Source organism: Aquarana catesbeiana, linkage group LG11 (assembly GCF_042186555.1).
Source record: "Aquarana catesbeiana isolate 2022-GZ linkage group LG11, ASM4218655v1, whole genome shotgun sequence".
NCBI lineage: Eukaryota > Metazoa > Chordata > Amphibia > Anura > Ranidae > Aquarana > Aquarana catesbeiana.
Window position 1 is genome coordinate 231,795,530 of NC_133334.1, and position 23,035 is coordinate 231,818,564.

The 23,035-nt window shown below is 44.3% G+C and overlaps 1 protein-coding gene across 4 annotated transcripts in view; it reads right to left on the reverse strand.

Annotated features, from left to right (window-relative positions):
• Positions 1-23,035, reverse strand: part of CBFB (core-binding factor subunit beta) — a 57,864-nt gene that overhangs the window by 13,364 nt on the left and 21,465 nt on the right. The gene's annotated exons all lie outside the window — the stretch shown is intronic.

The window sequence follows — 23,035 nt, forward strand, 5'->3', positions numbered from 1 at the left end:
ACTATGTAACTGTGATATATAGAACTACTGATGCTATAATGAATCCATTATACAAAGAAACACTGCATTTTATTGCAACTAGTGTAAGAACGAGAACTTGTCTTGTTATCCCCCTGTGACAGCACACTGGAGCCAATCAGGCCTGGCAGAGCATATGTGCTGACAGTATTGGAGAATAGAGTAATGACTGATCACATTGCTGCTGCTCCTTTACTCTCCAATAAACATGATGGGGGATTGATCTTGACCAAACTAGGTTGATGCCACAATATAGGCCCAGAGACTGACTGTGCTTTTTGGCAGTGGTGACTACATCACAAATAGGCTGCACAGAAATACAATTTAAGGCTTAAAGTGGTTGTAAAGGCTGAAGGTTTTTTACCTTCATGCATTCTACTCGTCGGTGTGCACCTCCCCCCTCATACTTACGTAAGCCCAATCTTGATCCATCGATGTGCACCAGACCCGAGGCTCTCCCCGCTCACTCCCTCCTGATTGGCTGAGATGTAACAGCAGTACCCTGCTGTCAAGCACAGCCAGTGAGGCAAGAACGGGACTGAGCCGCTCTCTCTGTGTTATGGTGTTGTGTGTTAAGTGAGCACACACACACGTGCCTCCACAGCAAGCAGCTTGCTATGGGGGCACTTGGTAAGGGGGAGGGGCTCAGAGCACCAGCAGGGGACCCGAGAAGAGGAGGATCAGGGCTGCTCTGTGCAAAACCACTGCACAGAGCAGGTGAGTATGACAGGTTTTTATTTTATTTATTTATTTATTTATTTTTTAAATAAAAAAAAATTTCCTTTACAATCGCTTTAACATTCTGAATATGTGTTTTAACGGTGCTTTCAGTTGGCTGGTTACAGCTGAGCTTGGGAATAATAGTTAGTTAATCTATTAAAGTTGATCTTCACCCTTTGAATAAAATTTCCACCTCTCCACACCCCCTCCCCTTACTATACACAAATAGTGCTGTCTTTTTTTTTTAATTACCTTTTTTCATTAAAGTGTCCAGCTCTGCACCACCATGCATGTCACTTGCCTAGGTGAATGATGTGCACAGGGCTCACTGTGCCTCCTGGGATATGCGAATCACACGTCCCAGGAGGCATAGGCCTTCATTTACAAACCCAGAAGAGCCAGTGGGCCTCTCAATGACATCAAAAGCAACACGGTGGCACAGGACCAAGTGGTGGCGGAAGACGATGATGATCTCAGTAGGATAACAATGGATCCGCTAGGTGGGTGAGTATCTGAATTTTTTGCAGAACACACCACTCAGTAAGCAGGGGTTTAAAAACAAAACAAAGCAAAACAATGGGGGTGGCGGGTAAGATCTGCTTTCAAAATTAAAGAGAAAAAAAAATAAAAAAATAAAAATCAGAATATTCAATTTTTTTCCCCCAGTTTTCTTCATCTTCATTAAATTACAGCATTGTCAACAAACACAATACTCTAGTTTTATGATTTACATAGAAAACATATTGCAAGCAGACTTCACATTAAAACAGCAGTGATGTCACTTTTCAAGTTTCAAAGAGAGGCTTGACCTATGTCACATGACTTATTTGGCACAGTGCCTGCAGGGAGAACGGTCTCATCTTCTGGCAGCGTATTCAACATTCAATGTACCTGTAACCTATTGGTTGCTAGGATGCAGATAGTCCCTGCTTCCAAGCATCCTTGGTTGTTACACCGCAGACAGGCATTGCACATAAAGTTTAATTTGATTAACAAGTAGCTCTATGGGTCCTGGAAATAGCAGAACATTCAAGTTGTCCAATACTGAGAGCAATTTATCATTAACACTATACCAATATTGTGTAGGGCCTTCCCTTCTTCTAAAAACAACCTCAATTCTTTGTGGCCTGGATTCCAAGGATTCCTATGAGAATATGGTCCAAAGCGAATATAGGCGCATCACACAATTTCTACAAATATGTCAGTTCATGCTGTGAATCTCCAGTTCCACCACATCCCAAAAGTTTTCTAAGGCATTCATATCTGGAGAATTTAGATCAGTGCATGACCAGCTTAAAGTGATACTAAACCCAGGACCCTGCATTCACTATATCTGGTCTCCCACAGTACACAGAACATGGAAATGCAATAGTTTTAGTAAATGTAAAATGCTAAATACCTCTTTTTCCCCCCAATCAGCCGTATATAGCAGTCTTGTGACTTCTATGAATGTCTGGTTAAGGCCCCTTTCACAGTTGTACGACTTGTCCTACTTGGGACTGCAAAGACGTATGAGAAGTCGTTCCCCATGATTTCCAATGACTACTTCATTCATATTAGTACGACTTCAAAGTAGTCCCTGCACTACTTTGGTCCGACTTTGATGCAAGTTACACAGGTATTCCCTGAAATTGCAGCAAAAATCGCGTGACTTTGAAGTTGCGGTAGTGTGAAAGGGGCCTAAAGCTTGTAGGAGGAGTTTCCATTCTGCTCTGACTGTAATGGTAGGATACATATAGCGCATCAATTTTTTTGCCATATGTGAACCATTGTGGAGATTTTCTTTCACTTTCTGACCCATAGCCAAAACAGGAAATGAAAGGAAACACTTAAAAATGGGGAATCCCAGGTTTTTACCAGGGTCACTGGAACTAATGTCCCCAATGAAAGATTTACTCTCTATTCCTGTTTTAAAGCGGGGGTCCACCTATCTATCGTTTTTTTTTTTTTGGAGTTCATTCACAAACTTTTCTTCTCATGATTATCTACTCACATGTTCTGTGTAATAAGTCCGCCTGTGTCCGATTTCGTTGTAAAGAATAACTTATAAAATTCACTGAAGGCGGTTTCCATCTTCATTGTGGGCATTTGAAGCCCACAAGCATGTATTTCCTGGATGTGGTGAATGCTGTGCTCCCAGCATTCACCGAGATGTTGTGATGATGCTGTTGCACAATGCATGCTGGGAAGCCTGAGACTAGCTCCCAGGGGACTGTGGGAGGTCTGGGAGAGGCTAGAAACACGCCTACTCCCATGGGAGGAAAACCAGGAAGTGCTAAGAAGATTAGAAAAAAAAAAAAAGGTAATTACGGCGATTTAAATTTTTTTACACAGCATGTCAGCATCTAGGCAAGGAAGAGAATGCATAGAGATAATGTTCAAAATTTGGGTGGAACTCCGCTTTAAGGACAACCCAAAATTTGGCATTTTATTTTACTTTCACTTTCAGTGATAATGGCAAACAGGACAAAAAGATAGAGGGAATCACCCTAATGGAGGCCCAGATAGCAATAAACCCTGACAGGGGATCTAATCCTTCCCTACTCTATTCAAAACTAAAGAAAACATTTTTGCCTTTAGTTACACTTTAACCACTTCAGCCCCGGAAGATTTGGCTGCTCAATGACCAGGCCATTTTTTGGGGTAAGGCACTGCGTCGCTTTAACTGACAATTGCACGGTCGTGCAACGCTGTACCCAAACAAAATTCATGTCCTTTTTTTCCCCACAAATAGAGCTTTCTTTTGGTGGTATTTGATAATCTCTGCTTTTTTATTTTTTGCGCTATAAACAAAATAAGAGCGACAATTTTGAAAAAAAAAAAAAAAAAAAAAAAAAAAAAAAAAAACACAATATTTTTTACTTTTTGCTATAATAAATATCACCATTTTTTGTTTTTTAAAGCTATTTTTTTCCCCTCAGTTTAGGCCAATATGTATTCTATCTATTTTTGGTAATAAAAATCGCAATAAGTTATATTGATTGGTTTGCGCAAAAGTTATAGCATCTACAAAATAGGGGAAAGATTTAATGGTATTTTTATTATTTTATTTTTTTTACTAGTAATGGCGGTGATCAGCGATTTTTATCAGGACTGCGACATTATGGCGGACAGATCGAACACTTTTGACACATTTTTGGGACCACTGACAATTATACAGGGATCAGTGCTATAAAAATGCGCTGATTACTGTGTAAATGTCACTGGAAGGGAAGGTGTTAACACTAGGGGGCATTCAAGGGGTTAACTGTGTTCCCTAGGGAGTGAATCTAACTGTGAGGGGAGGGGACTGACTGAGTGAGGAGACCGATCGTTGTTCATACTTAACACGAACAGATCGCTCTCCTCACCCCTGACAGCACTGAGATCTGTCCATTTACATGGACAGATCTCCGTTCTGCCTCTGTGTGGAGCGATCGCGGGTGCCCGGCGGACATCGAGACCGCCGGGCACGCACATCGGCTCTGGCGTCGCCTAGTGGTCAAAAGGCAAACCGTTGTACAGTTATGTCGGTTCGCCCAGGGGAGCCAACCTGCTGCAGTAAAACTGCGGCGGCTGGTCAGGAAGGGGTTAAAGGATAAGTGCACCTCAACACTAAAATCTGTACATCTACAGACATCCACAATCTAACAATAACCTATCTAACCCTGTAACGAAATTAGTATACATACCTTTTTTGAAGCCGATCCGACCCGATCCCACACTGAGCTGTCAGCTGCAGCTTGTAAGCGCCGCGGGTGCAGGGGACACATCCAACAATGAAAGCCCCATAGTAAGTCTATGGGTGGCTTCAATTCCCATTCATTTTACAGCCCGTGTCGGCTATGTCCTCTGCATAGCTGCCACCGCTGGGGACCAGATCAGATCGGCTTACCAAAAAGGTATGTTCTTCTATAAAGCGCTAGATAGGTTAGGCTTATATTGTGGATGTCTGTAGATGTAGCGATTTTAGTGTTAAAGGATAAGTCCACCCCAAGTCCATACAGACATTTGGAGATAATGGGAGATTCATCAACATAATCTCAGTAGTCCCTCATACTAAAAAGAGTAAACCATGTCCAAGCAGCACACTTTATAGCACAGATCCTTTCTGATGTAATATCTTCTGTCTCTCAGTGGCTACAAACCTTCCCTCACACATTAACCACAGGAAAATGGAGGACAAAGTGATTAATGAAACGTTAAAACCACAATAACAGACTCCTTACCTCCACTGAAATGCATGGATATGGAGGAAGGTGTGGGTGATGGTCACTGAAAATTACATTGGTAATTTACAGATACCACTTTCTTAAAGCACAACTAAAGACAAAATTTTATTTATCACATTGCGGATATTTCCCTTTACGTCCTGTGCCATGGCCAAAAAAGGAAGTGAAGGGAAATCCCTTCAAAGTAAGAACGACCGCTGGAAAACCAGCAGCCATTGGCTGCAGTGCTGATCAGGGGAGGGGGGCTATACATGTATACTCCTGCTTAAAGAGGTTGTAAACCTCCCTTTACACCAGTGGTTCTCAACCCTCTAGTGCCATGACCCCTTGATAAAATTTCCCAAGTTGTGGGGACCCCTAACAGTAAAATTATTTTCGTTTCGTGGGTTGTCAGCACCCAAGGCAAGACAAGTCATTTGCGCCCTTAACCCATGGACATTTAGCCCTCCCTGAGTCCTTTCCACTCGTACAGTATTAAAACCCCTTATGGTACATTTTAGGATGTACCACTCTCTCTTTGTTCTCCTTTATTTCCCTTTTAGCTCTCTCTATCCTAATTTCTTGTTTTTTTCCCCCCATCCCGATCTCTAGCCGTCTTTCTTGTTCTTTTTCTTATTCTTTCTTCCCCTTTTTCATTTGTTCCTCCCCCTCTTTTCCTCTCCCTTCTCTTACTTCTTGGTGGTGGTGGTGGTGGTGGGGGGGGGGGGGGGGGGGGGGGGAATGGGATGAATGGCAGTGCTGGTGGGGAGTTGGGATGAGTGGCAGTGTGGGTGGGGGATGGGATCAGTGGCAGTGCTGGGGGGGGTTCTGCTCAGCCAACTTAGGTGCTCTTGATCAAGGTCATCTGCTGATCTGAAAACTATAGTGGGGACTTTTAATAGCAACTCACAGGTAATGTTACTCACTGTGTCTCCAGCTCTGTGGTGTCTCGCAGCAGTGACACCAATGCCGAAAGCAGGAGATGGGGTCTCCTCCAGCCCCTCCCACTTCACATTCCTCATCAGTCAGCTGACCTCTAGTCTCTGCCCCCCACCCATCTCGTGAACTGAATGGGCGGCTGCGAAGAGTCTAAGTGGGTGGCTGCAGGCTCCAGGAACAGCCCTGCTGGGCGGCCACGAAAAGGCTGGGAGAGCGGTGCAGGCTTCAGGAACAGCCCAGGATTCGGTGACCCCTGCCAAAATTGTCATTCGACCCCCGAAGGGGTCCCGACCCCCAGGTTGAGAACCACTGCTTTACACTTTGTACCTATAGGTAAGCCTAGAATAAGGCTTACCTATAGGTACTGTAAATATCTCCTAAACGTGAGCTGTTTAGGAGATATTTACAGTATACTGCGCCAATGTCATCGGCGCATGCGCTTTGAAGAAACGGCACCCGTGCCGTTTCTTCAGTAGTGAGTGCCGTGACCGGCGGCTCCCGCACGCATCACTGGACAAGCTTCAAGAGTGTGCATGCCTTTAGCACTAGGCATCTAGAGATGCCAAAAAGTCACAGTATTCTGTGGAAAAGGTAAAAGCATGTCAATAAGAACTGTTCTGCTCTCCGATGGACGCTACAGTTTCTTCCATAAGAATAAAACTAACTTTGCAGAGCCAGATGCCAATTGGTGGAGCAATGTTATTTTTCCAGAACTGGATGCCTCCTGCGATTTCAATGCCTGCGCGAAAATCGTGTGGGATCTCTGCCAGTTTACTGGCAGGGGCCGTGGTGTGTCTGCTCATGAGGTATGGCGCATGTGCAGACACAATGCGGGGATCTGCCAGGCCTTCCTGACCTGATGAAAATCTTTGCGGCTTGTCTGCCCATGCACTGGATCTGTATTCAAGATGATGGTGCCAGAGAGAAGCCGAATAAGGAGAACTTTCCCTACAGGCAAAACAAGACTCTGGACTCCATGAACTAATATGTTGTGTGTGTTCTCTCTCTCTATAATATATATATATATATATATTTTTTTTTTTTGATAGAGTGAAGTTCCTCTTTAAATAATGTCACCCCATTCAATGCACAAGCTGTGTGGTAATCCTGTGTAAAATGGACCTATTGGATAGGTTTCTTATTGGGGATTGACCCAGAGAGCCATATTCCCTGACCCTCATCTTCTATTGTGCAGCAGGAATGTGTTACCTGTGCAGTGACTGAAAAGAAGTATGCATGGAGCAGTATATGAAACACGTGGCTGTCGGTTGCTCGATACACAGGAAAAGGACGCCGTGCTGCACAGGCCATGGTTTCAGCTCTAACTGTTTACTTGTGGCAGTGAGCGGGAAAGAACTTCCTGTCTGTGATCACATACACTTTGCAGTATAAGCCAAGCACACAGAAATAGGTCCTCTTACAGCCCTACTAGGAACAAGGAGAGAAAGGTTTAACCCCAACTTTTCAGTGCCAACATAATAAAATTATATTATTTTATGATGGTTTATTATCTCCAGATACATAAACCTACAGAAAAGAAGCAGATTTACTAAAGGAATATTCATCTAATAATTTGCTTAAATATACACTTCAATTATCCAATCATGTAAAAAAAAAAAAAAAAAAAAAAGTCCTGTTTACTTATTTCACCTGCATGTGATTGGATTACTGAAGAGTACCAATGAGCTTGGGCATGTTTGGATGTTCTTCAGAACTCACATGACCAAGCTTGCCAGGAAGCGGTCACATGTAATAAGCCATCATCTGAGGCAGAGACATTCCCAGTCCCATAGCTGCCTGTATACATGTCACTTGTATAGGTGGGGCACCTTCAGCACTCTGGACAGCAGTCACACTCTGGCATCATCACTTACAATGTAGCATCAACAGTCCTGGACTGAACATAGGGAAGGTCCAAGGGCCCACCCGCAACCTAAAGCAGAGAAGCGCACTGAAATAGGACCAAGGCAAGTATACAGCTTATTCCTCCCTCTACCCCTAAATTTAAAAGGGCAGTTCATTATTGTAGTGTTTGGACTTCCCTACAAAAGGCAAAAAAAAAAAAAAAAAAAAAAACACACACGAGTGTTAAAGTGTTACTAAACCCACAACTATAAAATCAGCCTGTATATGCAGTAAAGCATGCTGGTTACACTCAGTGTGGAACCTAAGAGATTAATCATCCGCCTTGTGTAAAAAGGCTGTTTGATCCTGTCTTCTCTGATCCTCCCCAATACATCTCCGGATAGTACAGAGCCCCTAGGAGACACTCTGCACATGCTCAGTTTGGTGTGTATTGCTAGAGAATTCTTGGGTTTTTTTTTTTTTTTTGAGAGTGTGCATGTGATCAGCACAGGGCTAATCAGCACTCTCCAGACAAACGGGTCAGGAGTAATGCAGCCTCATAGAACAGTCAGAGGAGAATGAAAACTCCTTCTACAAGCTTTAACCCATGCTCAGCTGGTCACTGATAGAAGTCACAAGACTGCTATATACTGAAAGGGGCAGGGGGCAGGGAACGGCCGCAGTTGGCTGCTCCTGTCGGCCAGTATCTCAACCCCCCACAAAGAAAAACAGGAGGGGACTATTGCGGTACTGGATATAACTAAATATTTAGTAAGTAAGGGTAAAAAGGGAAATAGTGGTTAGATAAAAATTCAATTTTAATAGAAAACATTATTAAAAGATTATTACAAAGTCACATACAGTTGTAGTTCAAAGCAGAGGCAGTATTTACAACCATATGGATTACACCCAAGAATAATGATGGATACATAGATAGCTTGAATTCTCGACCGGTTTCGCGGTATTCACCGCTTCCTCAGGAGAGCAATATCTATAGTGCAACATGGAATAAATTGTAATAAATACAAGAAGATCAAAAGGTATATGAAGAAGTAATTATTACAGCAAAGTCATTAAATAATACATTAAACAATTACATACAAATTCTATACAATAAGGATAAGCTCACCCGTTCAGGGATTCTCTGTGGGTATGTAAGGCCCCATGTAATTCCCCCTGCGGCGAACACAGGGGATAGCAAACAGCCTCTGGTGAATAAATTTTGAACAATTGAATTATGTAAGTCACTGAATTAGGGGATCAAAAAAATCAAAAGAAAGAGTGGAATATAAGGGTGCCAGTGTTATGACTCTGAGATTTCCAAAAAACCAGTGTGCAGAAAAAGAACAGGATGGAGAAGAGATAATTGATGGTGATAGAACGGGGAATACCAGAGGAAAAGACGGGGAGGGAAAAAAAAAAAAAAAGAGGGGGGGGGGGGGGGGGGGAGGGGAGGAAACAGGGGGAGGAAGACAGTGAGGGGAGGGGAAGGGGAGGGGGAGGAGGGAAAGAGGGAAAGGTGGGAAGAAGAGGGGGACCAGTGAGGTCAGTGAAAAAAGGGGGAGAAAACCAATATTTCCATCTGTGTAGGAAACAGATCAGGACTGAAAGAAGTTGCACACAGGTATTGAGAGCTGGCACTCACCACTAAAAGCGTTAATTGATTGTGGTGAGTGCCAGCTCTCAATACCTGTGTGCAACTTCTTTCAGTCCTGATCTGTTTCCTACACAGATGGAAATATTGGTTTTCTCCCCCTTTTTTCACTGACCTTACTGGTCCCCCTCTTCTTCCCACCTTTCCCTCCTCCCTCCCCCCCCCCCTCCCCTTTTCCCTTCCCCTCACTGTCTTCCTCCCCGTTTCCTCCCCTCTTTTCCCCTCCCCCCCCTCTTTTTTTTTTTTCCCTCCCCGTCTTTTCCTCTGGTATTCCCCGTTCTATCACCATCAATTATCTCTTCTCCATCCTGTTCTTTTTCTGCACACTGGTTTTTTTGGAAATCTCAGAGTCATAACACTGGCACCCTTATATTCCACTCTTTCTTTGGATTTTTTTGATCCCCTACTTCAGTGACTTACATAATTCAATTGTTCAAAATTTATTCACCAGAGGCTGTTTGCTATCCCCTGTGTTCGCCGCAGGGGGAATTACATGGGGCCTTACATACCCACAGAGAATCCCTGAACGGGTGAGCTTATCCTTATTGTATAGAATTTGTATGTAATTGTTTAATGTATTATTTAATGACTTTGCTGTAATAATTACTTCTTCATATACCTTTTGATCTGCTTGTATTTATTACAATTTATTCCATGTTGCACTATAGATATTGCTCTCCTGAGGAAGCGGTGAATACCGCGAAACCGGTCGAGAATTCAAGCTATGTATCCATCATTATTCTTGGGTGTAATCCATATGGTTGTATATACTGCCTCTGCTTTGAACTACAACTGTATGTGACTTTGTAATAATCTTTTAATAATGTTTTCTATTAAAATAGAATTTTTATCTAACCACTATTTCCCTTTTTACCCTTACTTACTAAATATTTAGTTATATCCAGTACCGCAATAGTCCCCTCCTGTTTTTCTTTGTGGGGGGGTTGAGATACTGGCCGACAGGAGCAGCCAACTGCGGCCGTTCCCTGCCCCCTGCCCCTTTCTGTATTAGACATTTGGGATGATGGTACTTTATCTGGTAATTAAATCCTTCTATTGTAAGCGCTCTTTCCTATACTGCTATATACTGCTGATGAGAAAGGCTTAGTTAGAAATACTGTCACCGGTAAGTCTAAGAGCCTTTCCGGACAACCTTGGAGAGCGCAGCTTCGTCCATTTTCCAGGGAACACATGCCATCTTTAAATCCCTCCTCTTCCACCATGTCCTCAGTTATTGTGTGGTCTCAGACATACTGGAAAACAAAGCACAGAAAGCCACCAAACAACAATTATAGATACTTAAACCACTTCTAAAATAAAAGGGAGGGAAGTAACGGTGGTCCTGAAAGGCTCTTAGAAATACCGTCACCGGTAAGTCTAAATAAGCCTTTCTCAAATCACCTTTCAGGACAATCTTGGAGAGGATAACCGAGACCTAGGGTGGGACAACTGCCTGCAGTACCTTCCTGCCGAAGGCTTGATCTGCGGCGGACAGTAGGTCCAACCTATAATTTCGGAGAAATGTTGAGAAGTTGGACCAAGTGGCAACCTTGCATATTTGTTCAGGCGTAGCATAAGCCCTGTGGGCCCAGGAAACTGCTGTTGATCTCATAGAATGAGCAGCAATACCCGAGGGGGGTATTTCTCCCTTAGCTTTGTAGGCCTCCGTGATTGCCCTTTGGAAGCTTTCTCCCCTTTATGTGAACCTGAGGATATCACGAAGAGAGCGTTTGATTTTCTAAATTCTTTGGCGACTGTTAGAAAGTGTAGCAGGCATCTCGTCACATCCAGTTTGTGGAAAGCTTCTTCTCCTGGATTGGCAGGAGCTGGGAAGAAAGTGGGCAAGACCATTTCCTGTGAACGGTGAAAAGTTGAAGAAGCCTTAGGTAGAAATACTGGATCTGTTTGAAGGATTACCCGGTCTGAAAAAACCTTTAGAAAGGGTTCTGTGACTGCCAGGGCCTGAAGCTCGCTGACTCTTCTTGCCGACGTGAAGGCTACCAGAAAAACTGTTTTAAGAACTAAGCTTTTTAAGGATGCTTCCTGTTAGGGTTAAAACAGAGATCCCGTGAGACCCTGTAAGACAACAGACAAATCCCAACTGGGAAAAACTTTAAGGGCTACTGGCCTATTCCGTGCAAGTGCACTTCTCAAGAGTCTTCTCGAAAAAAAACTGATAGAGCCACCACCTGGGTTTTTAGGGTGCTGGCTGCCAGCCCCTTCTCCATTCCGTCATGGAGAAAGTCTAAGACTGACACTAAACTTTTGACCTGGAAGTCTTTAGAAGGAACCAGGAATTTAACTTTTTCCAAACTTTCGGTTATATGGCCCGAGTTACCTCCTTCCTACTGGAGAGTAGGGTCTTCACTAATTTAATCGGATAGTCCCTTGGCTTTTAGGAGGTCTTCCTCAGAAACCAAGTAATTAATTGTAGCTGGTCTGCTTCCAGATGATTCAGGGACCCCTGTGTTGGCAGGTCCTTTCTGGGCAGCCTCTTCCATGGAGGTTTTGCAGCCAGATTTAGTAATGTCGCGAACCAGGGTCTTTTTGGCCAGAAGGGAGTAACCAGGATCAGTTTGGTATTTTCCTCCCTGAATTTCCTTAGAACCAGCGGTATCAGGCGGAAGGGGGGAAAAGCGTAGGACAGCTGGTAATGCCACAGATGGGCGAAAGCATCTATGCCTAAGGCCCTGTCTTCTTGTGGAGTGAGAAAAACGTCTGTACTTTCGAGTTCTGTTGGCTTGCGAACAGGTCTATTTGAGGTTGCCCCCAAGTAGCTGAATGGCCAGCTGCAGGAGTACTCTGCTCCTGGTTCCTTCGTGTTTCAGTCCATAAGCTACTGCAGTTGTATTGTCCGAGAGAACCTGTACTGCTTGTTGAAAGGCTAGGAGACCAAGAAAAATGTCCTTCAGTTCCTGCCAATTTGAGGACTTTCGGGCTTCTGCTTTGGACCAGGCCCCATGAGAGGTTTGGCTGTCCAGGTGGGCTCCCCAACTCCAAGAACTCACATTTGTTGTTGGGTTTTTCCCCTAGACAAGCGTCTAGGAGAGACCTCTTTGCCAGGTTGGTTGAACTCCTCCACTACCAGAAGCGCCCGTTTTACATTTGAGGTGAGCCTGATCTGTTTTTCTAACAACTCCTGGTGCGACCATTTTTGTAAGATATTCATTTGGAGAGGTCTGGAAGGTAGTCTGGCCCATGGCCCACGGCTGGGATCGACGCCATGAGAAGTCCTAAAACTGCCATGGCTGATCGGACCGAAACAGAGATTGGTTTGAATCTGTCTTACCGCAGATTGGATCTTCTCTTGTAGCAGAAAGACTTTTTGAAGCACCGAGTTTATCGTAAAGCCCAGGAACTTCATCTCCTGCGCTGGTTCAGAGGCTACAGGGCTGCCGCCATTATCTTTGTAATGATCCTGGGGGAGGATGAAAGTCCGAATGGCAGAGCTCTGAATTGGAGATGCCAAACTGAAGTCCCCAGGTTGAGGGCCAGACGGAGAAAGCGTTGGGAAGCCTGAGCTATCGGGAGTCAGTAATTTCGTTATTGAATAGATCGTGTCCATCCAGAAATGTTTGTAATGGATCGATCTGTTCAGGATTTTCAAGTTCAGAATCAACCAAATACTTTCTTGAAGGTTTTTTCACCAAGAAGATGCGAGAATAGAAGCCCTGGCCTTCCTGATGTTTTGGGACCCGGATAATCACTTCCTGTTGAATCAGATCCTGCAGCAGGTTCATCATTGCGGAAGCTCTTTCTTGGTCCTTTGGAAGAACTGCGATATCAGATCTGCTCGGGGAGGGTGGGTGTTGGATCTGAAAACTCCAGACTGTATCCCTGGGAGATTACTTTTTTCACATACAGGCTGGTAGTTTTGCCCCACTGTAGGTGAAAGGCAGACAATCTTCCCCCCCACTTGGTTGGTGAGAGGGGGTCTGAAGAGAACTCCTCCTCTTCCCTTAGCTCTTTGGGAGACCCAGCAGTTCTGGTCTTGATCCCTAATTTTTTGTGGGGCTGTTGAACATGAAAATTCTTGATTGGTTGTTTCTTTGGAAGAGAAAGCCTTTTTCTTGTCAGCTGTCCTGTCCAAGACCATCTCAAGGTCTGAACCAGAAAGAAGATCACCTGAAAACGGTAGGCCAGATAATTTAATCTTGGAAGCTGTGTCACCAGACCAAGTGTTTAGCCAGACAGCCCATTTGGCTGAGTTCACCAGCGCTGACGACCTTGCTGACATCTTTACCGATTCAGCTGATGCATCAGCCATGTACTTTACTGCTTTCAGTATCAATGGAAAGGACTCCAGAAGTTCTTTCCGAGACGTACCCGCCTCTACGTGGCACTTCAGCTTCTCTACCCAACATTCTAGGTTCCTTGCGACAACCGTAGAACTTGAGGCTGGCCGACGTGGAATCCCACGATTTTTTCAAGAGGGAGTCCGCTCTTTTATCCATTCTATGGACTGGAAACACTATGTTTAGTGTAATCTAGTCCTTGGTACATTTTATCATGAACCGATAGTTACACCTTTTCCTCCAGGATCTCGAGGGTAGTGTAGATTGCTCTCAAAAGATCATCCACTTCCTCCAGTGGTAGTTTGTACCTAGAGGCTCAGCTATCAGATTCTCTTCTTCCTCATCTGAATCCCTTAGGCCCCTTTCACACTGGGGCGGTGGGTGCGTTGGCGGTACAACAGCGCTATTTTTAGAGCTGCTGTACCGTCGTTCTTGCAGCGGTATTCGGCCGCTAGCGGTGCGGTTTTAACCCCCGCTGGCGGCCGAAAAAGGGTTAAAATCCCTCGTACAGCGCGGCTATAGCCGCGGTATAGCCGCGCTGTCCCATTGATTTCAATGGGCAGGAGCGGTTTAGGAGCGGTGAATACACCGCTCCTTCACCGCTCCAAAGAAGCAGTTTGCAGGACTTTTTTCACCGTCCTGCCAGGGCACCGCTTCAGTGTGAAAGCCCTCGGGCTTTCACACTGAACAAACAGCGGAGGCTGTTTAGGGGCGGTTTGCAGGTGGTATTTTTAGCGCAATACCGCCTGCAAACCGCCTCAGTGTGAAAGGGGCCTAAGTGAGGGAAAAGTACTTGTCCCCTCATCCCCTGAGTCAACGACCTCTGTTGTTCTAGAAGTGGGTGCCCTAGGGCTGGACAGTGGATTCTGGGGCTCAACCTGGCCTACCGGGCTCTGGGCCAGCATAGGTTTGACCAAACTCAATGAGTTCGTAAGCTCTTGTACTGAAGAGAACATGTCCTTGTATTGTTGGGATGTTTCCTCTTCAACCAGCTCCTTAATACAGGTCCTGCACATTGCTTTCTGCCATGAATCTCTGAGGGGGTTCTTGCAGGAAGGGCATTTCCTCTGACTTGGTGGGTTTGAATGCTTCATCTTTCCTAACGCTTTTTCCTGAAATGAGAATAAATTAAACTCACCTAAGGGTCCCTGAACAAACTTTCCTGCCCTCAGTGCACAAATAGACCACCACCAGACAGAAGGGAACAGTGCCCCGAGCAGTGCAAGCCCCAGCTAGCAGCAACCACCAAGTCCAGACTGCAGGGTCCAAGCGAGGTTACCTCTGACCGTGCAGCCACAGGCTCCCTGCAGGAAGGATCACACAAATAACCAAAGCAAAAAGCCCATATGGAGAAGAATTAAGGTACTACTGTACCCCTCTTACCTGGGCCTGACCGATGCCTGGGGCGCCTGCTTCTGCCGTAGCTGACGGCCTCTCGTCTATCCTTAGCAGAAAGAGCAGTGGCGACTGAGAAAAAAGCCATCTGGTTTAAATTACCCGGTCGCCGGCGTCATCAACAAGGGCCGGAACCGCCGGTCGACAGACCCACCCCCTGGCCTCTGCGTTCCAGGCGACGGGAACCACTTGCCGCCACGCCCCCACAGGAAGCCGCGTCACTGGACGTGACGTCACCCGCCAGCCAGGACCCGGAACCGCCATGTGGGACACGCTATTGGCCAGGAGTGGCGTACCACCCGGCCACCTGAGCCATACCTGTGGACCCCGGGCACTCAGACACTGACACCTCCTGCGGGCCATTGCTTCCTTTGAGCTGGAGAGGCTGAGGACTCTGAAATACCCCCCTCCCGTACTGGGGGGGGGGGTGCTGAGCTGGTCACTGCACTCCAGGCAGACACACTTTAAAGGTAGGCCTTCTCCTTCCACCTTGTAGAGAACGCAGCTCCCTGGTTCAAGCATGCGCTTCCACCATGGCGGAGGAAACGGAGGCCATGGTGGAAGAGGAGGGATTTAAAGACGGCATGTGTTTCCTGGAAAGTGGGCGGAGCTGTGCGCTGTCCAAGGCTGTCCTGAAAGGCGATTTGAGAAAAGGTGTTTAGCAGTTTATTTTTACTAAAAGAATTGCATTTCCATGTTCTGTGTACTGTGGGAGACCAGATATAGTGAATGCAGGATCCTGGGTTTGGTAACACTTTAAGCAGGAAACATAAGAGCTCCCAGAATGGCAGGCTCTAATAGGACTCGTTAGACACACAGCTTCGTAGATATAGTTGGCACACTCCAGAAGAGAACAACCATTTAATGTGGGCAGTGTGCCAACCAGTGGGGGATCAGAGAGGAATTCAGCGGGTGCACAGCAAGAGGGAAATGTGAGCTAGAGCTGGATAACATCCAAAGAGAGAAGATTCACAAATTAACCAGTTATCTGCCGCTCTACGCTCACCCCATTCACCATCCCACAAAATTTGAAACCAGCCACACATGCTTATGCAGCAAATTAGCGCAAGAATAAATAGTAGAAGTCTGCTCTGACTTCAGCAAAATAAACTGCAATAGGTTACTGCACTTTGGCGCTGGCACTGTATATTGTATGAGCCAAATCATCTGCCCAAAGGCCATTACACCTGTGCTCAGCACATTGAAAGATTATTGGGGATTTTAGATGACGTAAAAAGCTGGTCTCTGCTGTGTCTGCATTCTATGGTCATGCTTCTCTACCTGCTAGTTACATCAAGTCCTAATTAAGGAGCAGCTATAACATCAGAGAGGAGAATACATCAGACTACAAATCCTTGAAAAGGAAGATCAAGAATATGAAGGAAAGCAACATGACCATAGGTTAAAAGCTTTATTTTTTGATGCCAAAGATGCACAGAGGACCCATTTGCACATACCTAAACTCATTGAAAGCTAGACTCTAGTCTTAGTTGTACAGGTAACTGTCCTGTACTTAAAAGGGTAACAATTGCAGCACAAGTCACATTGTAAATTAATATTGTTAAAAATTATATTTTCGTGTCCAGAAATGTAATTTCCAGCTTGTGTGATTGGCTTACTGATCTTCCAAGAAGTCTGCAGTAAGATACAATTCAGAATTTGAGCATCCCCTGCTGCTCAAACTGCTGCTGCAACAAAAATGTAATTTTTTTGTGAGATACTCTCAAAGGGAAATCACGTCCAAAGGGATGCAGACCCTGCAACTTCCTTCATTAGAGCCCTGCATGTGCAGCAGCTGCTAATTACAAAATTCACTCAGCACATGGACACAAACAGCTGCCTTGAAAAAATATTCATACCCCTTGATATTTTCCACATTTTTTCATGTTACGACCAAAAACATAAATGTATTTTATTGAGATTTTATGTGACAGACCAACACAAAGTTGCACATAATTGTGAAGTGGAAGGACAATGATAAATGGTTTTCAAAATTGTTACAAATAAATATGTGAAAAGTGTGGGGTGCATTTGTATTCAGCCCCCCTCAGTCAATACTTTGTAGAACCACCTTTCACTGCAATTACAGCTGCAAGTCTTTTTTGGGGATGTCTCTACCAGCTTTGCACATCTAGAGAGTGACATTTTTGCCCATTCTTTGCAAGATAGCTCAAGCTCTGTCAGATTGGATGAAGAGCGTCTGAGCAGCAATTTCAGGTCTTGCCACAGATTCTCAATTGAATTTGGGTCTGGACTTTGACTGGGCAGTTCCAACACATGAATATGCTTTGATCAAAACCTTTCACTTGTAGCTCTGTCTGTATGTTTAGGGTCGTTGTCTTGCTGGAAGTAGAACCTCCGCCCCTGTCTCAAGTCTTTTGCAGGCTTTAACAGGTTTTCTTCTAAGATTGCCCTGTATTTGGCTCCATCTATCTTCCCATCAACTCTGCCCAGCTTCCCTGTCCCTGCTGAAGAAAAGCATCCCCACAACAGAATGCTGCCACCACCATGTTTCACGGTGGGGATGGTGTATTCAGGGTGATGTGCAGTGTTAGTTTTCCGCCACATATATAGCTTTGCTTTTATGCCAAGAAGCTTTATTTTGGTCTCATCTGACCAGAGCACCTTTTTCCACATTTGCTGTGTCCCCAACATGGCTTCTCGCAAACTGCAAATGATGCTTCTTATGGCTTTCTTCTTGCCACTCTTCCATAAAGGCCAGGATTTGTGGCGTGCACGCATGCGGCTCACAGCAGGGGTCCGGTGTGTCCCCATTTACTGTTTCAGGGCCGATTTTAGCCTGAATTCAGACCTGAAATGGACCAAAAGACGCACAGGACCCAGTGCAAATTCACACCGGAGATATGTGAACCGGCTCCATAGAGAGCCGGTCACAATCTCCTGCTATTGCAAATTGGATGTGGGGAACCTGAGGAGCTGCGGGCAGGAGTTTTTAGGCGAGGCCGCGGCTTCGGCCTAGTCCGCGAGGCCAGACGCTGCGGACTAGGCCGAAGCCGCGGCCTCGCCTAAAAACTCCTGCCCGCAGCTCCTCAGGACCGGCGCGGTGTCCAAAACAAAAAAACACACCTCGATTCGAATCGTGAATGGAGTTTAAGAAAATCGCTGATTTTTTTTTTTTTTTTTTTTTTTTTTTTTTTTAGAAAATCTCCCAGCCCTAATTTATACTGAGATTAAATTACGCACAGGTGGACTCTTTTTACCAATTAGGTGATTTTTGATGGCAATTGGTTCCACTAGATTTTAGTTAGGGGTATCAGAGTAAAGGGGGCTGAATACAAATGTATGCCACCCTTTTCAGATAGTTATATAGATAGTTAGAAAAATTGAAAACCCATTTAATCATTTTCCTTCCAATCCACAATAAAGTTTGTGTTGGTCTAGCACATAAAATCCCAATAAAATACATTTACATTTTTAGTTGTAACATGACAAAATGTGGAAAATTAAGGGGTATGAATACTTTTTCAAGGCACTCTATTTCTTCAGAATAATAAAAGGTTGGAATCGGCAACAAAGTTTGTTAAAATCTCTGCAATGTACATTGATCACCCAGAGGGGAATGTTTTTTTCACAACAAAAGTGGAGTTACTCTTTAAATTTGTTACTCGATTTCACTGCACACTGGGAGCTTCTCACAATGAGCTTTAAAAGCTGCAGCAAGGAAGATAAAGACCACCTCATGTTCTGAGTGGAGGACGATCAAACCCTCCCAAAGTCTGACTGTCCCTGTCCAGACCCTTTCATTCATTGGATTTCAGTTATTTCAATCATGGGGGTTTAGCATCACATGTGGGCCTTACCTAGATTGGTCTGAATGCAAATGAAGCCTGTCTAGAACGCCCATTCCTCCAGACTCACACCCACTCCAAGGCATTTAGGTATTAGCCTAAAGCTGGGTATATACTGGTAGAATTTAATTTCGATGTTTTTTGTTGTAAGAACGTTCGTTCATTTTTCTAATCATTAGTGGGGTCAAATCGACATTTGTTTTCGACCACAGTGTGTTTACAGTGTTTCTCAAATATACAAATTTCTAACAGTGCATGTGGTTTTCGTTCAGTCCATTCATTCCATATTGATTGCTAAAAGCAATTGAAATTTTGAACATTTGAATATACAGAGAATCTTCATGCAAATTTTCCAAGAATTTTTTCAAAATTTTCATACTAAAATGTGGTTGTAAAGGCAAACTTTTTTATAAGTGAGAATACTTACCAGCTCTGTGTAATGGGATTGTACAGAGCGCCTCCTTACCTCCTCTTCTGGGATCCCCCCGCTGGTACTCTCTGCTCGTCCTCTTCTGTGTGTGCCCCGATAGCGAGCTGTGTTGTGCTATAGCAGCACACATGCATGTGTCCATAGATACACACATTGCATTATAGCGCCATCACCCCCTCGCTCTCCTCACAGAATTTGACTGACAGAAGGAGCCCATGGCTCCCACTGCCATCAGAGCCTCTTGTGAAAGCAGGGGGAAGGGAGAAGCCAGATGGAGCCTGGCACCGTGCTAGATCGATAGAGGACTCAGGTAAGGGTTTGGGGGGGGGGGGGGGGGGTTGCGAACAGCAAGTGCTAAAACGTTTTTTTACCTTAACCCCTTCCCGCCGAGCGTACGCAGATGTGCGTACTCAGCTTTCCGGGGTTATACCGGGATGATGCCCGCAGCTGCAGGCATCATCCCAGTACCGTTGTTTAGAGCGGACGATCGGCTATCAGAGTATAAAAACCGATGCGGCTGAAAGCCGCTCGGCTGTTATACCGGAGGAGCGGGAGGGGACATCCCCCCCTCCCACCGCTCTTATGGCACGGGAGACCCGGTGACCAATTGGCTGCCTCCGGCGGCTGGGGGCAGGCTGGAACGAAGCCGTGGGCGGCTTCGTTCCAGCCTTCTAATTGTAAAACGCAGAAGCGACGTCATGACTTCACTTCCCGTTTACTCGGCTGCCAATGGCGCCGGTTATAAAAAAAATACACAGTATTCAGAATCGCCGTTTTCGGAGATCTGAATACTTTGAAGTGCAAAAGGAGGGATCGGGGGTCTTTAGACCCCCGATCCCTCCATAAAGAGTACCTGTCACCACCTATTACTGTCACAAGGGATATTTACATTCCTGGTGACAGCAATAAAAGTCATCAAAATTTTTTTTTTTTTTTTTTTAAACACAATTTATAAATATAAAAATAAATAAAATAAATAAGAAAAAAAAAATTTTTAAAGCGCCCCCATCCCCGCGAGCTCGCGCAGCAAAGAAACCGCATACCGAAGTCGCGCCCGCATATGTAAATGGTGTTCAAATCACACATGTGAGGTATCGCCGCGATCGTCAGAGCGAGAGCAATAATTCTAGTACTAGACCTCCTCTCACTCTAACCTGGTAACCGTAAAAAAAAATTTAAAGCGTTGCCTATGGAAATTCTTAGGTACCGCAGTTTGTCGCCATTCCACGAGTGCGTGCAATTATAAAGCATAACATGTTTGGTATCTATTTACTCGGCGTAACATCATCTTTCACATTATACAAAAAAAATTGGGGTAACTTCACTTTTTGGATTTTTTTAAATTCATGAAAGTGTCCCTTTTCCCAAAAATTTGCGTTTAAAACACCGCTGCACAAATACCGTGTGTTATAAAATATTGCAACAATCTCGATTTTATTCTCTAGATTCTCTGCTAAAAAAATATATACAATGTTTGGGGGTTCTAAGTAATTTTCTAGCAAAAAATACGGATTTTAACTTGTAAACACCAAATTTCAAAAATAGGCTTAGTCATGAAAGGGTTTTAATGCAGTAAAAGCATGAAGGTAAAAAAAACTTTAACTTTAGAACCACTTTAACTCATCCCAAGAGACAGTTCACTCAATGTATTAGGGCTATTGAGATGAGTACTAAGGGAGGGTGTTGTGATTTTTTTTTTTTTTTTTAGAAAGCCATGCATGTGCAGCATCCTGCTGGCCCCTCCCACCAGGCATGATCACAGCTCAGTACATATTCTAAAAGTAGATTACTAGCAGGTAGGTAGGTTTCTTTTATTGCAGAAGAGACATTGCGCATCTCTTTTGCAATAAAGTGACTGCTCACAGTTTTTGAAAGCGGAGCTAAAACCATTGATTTAATGGTTTCCCAAAACGGCTGCATTCAAAGCATGCTATGAATGACAACAGTCATGGTTGCTTGTGCTCTCATTTTATTTTTTTGGGTTATTAGTCAATTTGAGACAAATTTCCTTCTGTCTAAATAATGGCCAATAGGACAAAGAGAGGGTAAAACCATCTAATGGGGACACAAACAGCAAGAAGGCGCTCTAGTTCTTCATAAAAAAAGCTACATGCATTCCTAAATGCACAGAATATAAAACTTGATAAGTGATAACACCACTGAATGTTGATCCATTGATTATCTGATTGCTTTGGGGGATCAGGAAGGAATTCTTTCCCCGTTGCTGCAAACTGGACCATGATTTATAGGAGGGTTTTTGCCTTCCTTTTGATGAACGGTGGGTATAGGGTTCTGTACATGGAATTTTTCTATTTAAGCCGCATACACAATGCTGCTCCTAAACTGACAGTTTTTGGGGCTTTTGGTGTTTTTTTTGCCTAAGCCCATGAATGTACCCCAATAAAAGCTTATGTGTCAATGCATGAATAAGCTTTTAGAGAAGTTTAGGAGCAGCAGCATTTAGAGGCTGGATAGGAGCTTTGGGGCATATAAAAAAAAAAAAAGCCGAAAACGTGGCTAAACATGCCTAAGCGCATTTAGCACTTGCGTGTTTCACTGGTCAGAATAAATTAAAATTCTGGCCACTGAAAAAAAAAAAAAAAAAAAAATCCCAAAACACGCCTGAATGCATCTGAACGCTAGTGATGGGCTCGGGCGTGTTTGGATCGAACCCGCCAGGAAGGCGTCACTGCACACTGCCAATTATAGGCAGGGAGGCATTTCCCGACCGGCAGCTGCACATACACACCTATGATTGGCGGTGTGCGGTGACGGCTTTCTGGCGGGTTCGATCCGAACACGCCCGAGCCCATCATTACTGAACGCGTTTGAAGAAAATGCGGCTTAGATGTGTTTTTAATGCTGATTTTCTCCTGTCCTGAGAAACAGCATTTACACTAAACAAGTGTGCATGAGGCCTACTGTATTTTATTCTATTGGTTGAATTGAATTTTTTCAATCCAACTATGCAACTACTATATGTAAAACAAATAAAATATAGCAGCTATAGTCTACCAGCTTGTTTTCCTTAGCTTAAGGCTTATTATACACTTAGATAGATCTATGCCAGGAGCATAAAAAAAAATGAAGAAAATGCAAAACCCTCGTAAACAAGGTTCAGAACTTGCCATCAAGAACAGCAATTTTAGCTTGGTCAGATTATTGTTTGTTACCGATAATAATGTGGATTCACCAGGATCTCTCACAAACATGATTTATTATCTCTCCAGCCTAATGATTATATTCTTCCTCCAACAACAAGAGTCAGCAATGATCCGGATCTGGATGACAGTGATTAATAGGTTCCAGGAGAGCGCTCTGGTGATTGAACTGACACTTGTGCTCAGAATATCTAAAATCTGACAATGACACTGCTTTAAAGAAAAGCACTAGTCAGGGATAAAGTCTCAAGTAAACTTATACAATGTCAGGTATAATGACTTGGTAATTCTATGTTTTACGTAAACGGGAGGTCCATTAATACATGTACTGAAAGGAAGGCTGAAACTGAGGAAAATTAAAGTGGTTATAAAGCTTCATTAAAAAAAAAACAAACATTAAAATAACAAAACATGCCTATACTTACCTGCACTGTGAAATGGTTTTGCACAGAGCAGCCTCGATCCTCTTCTTCTGGGGTCCCCGCCGTCATTCCAGGCATCATTTTTATTAGGGGCACCTGTGCGTGCTCGCTCCCGAGCCCTGCGTCTACTGACACAGTTGGAATCTGCCCCCCCCCC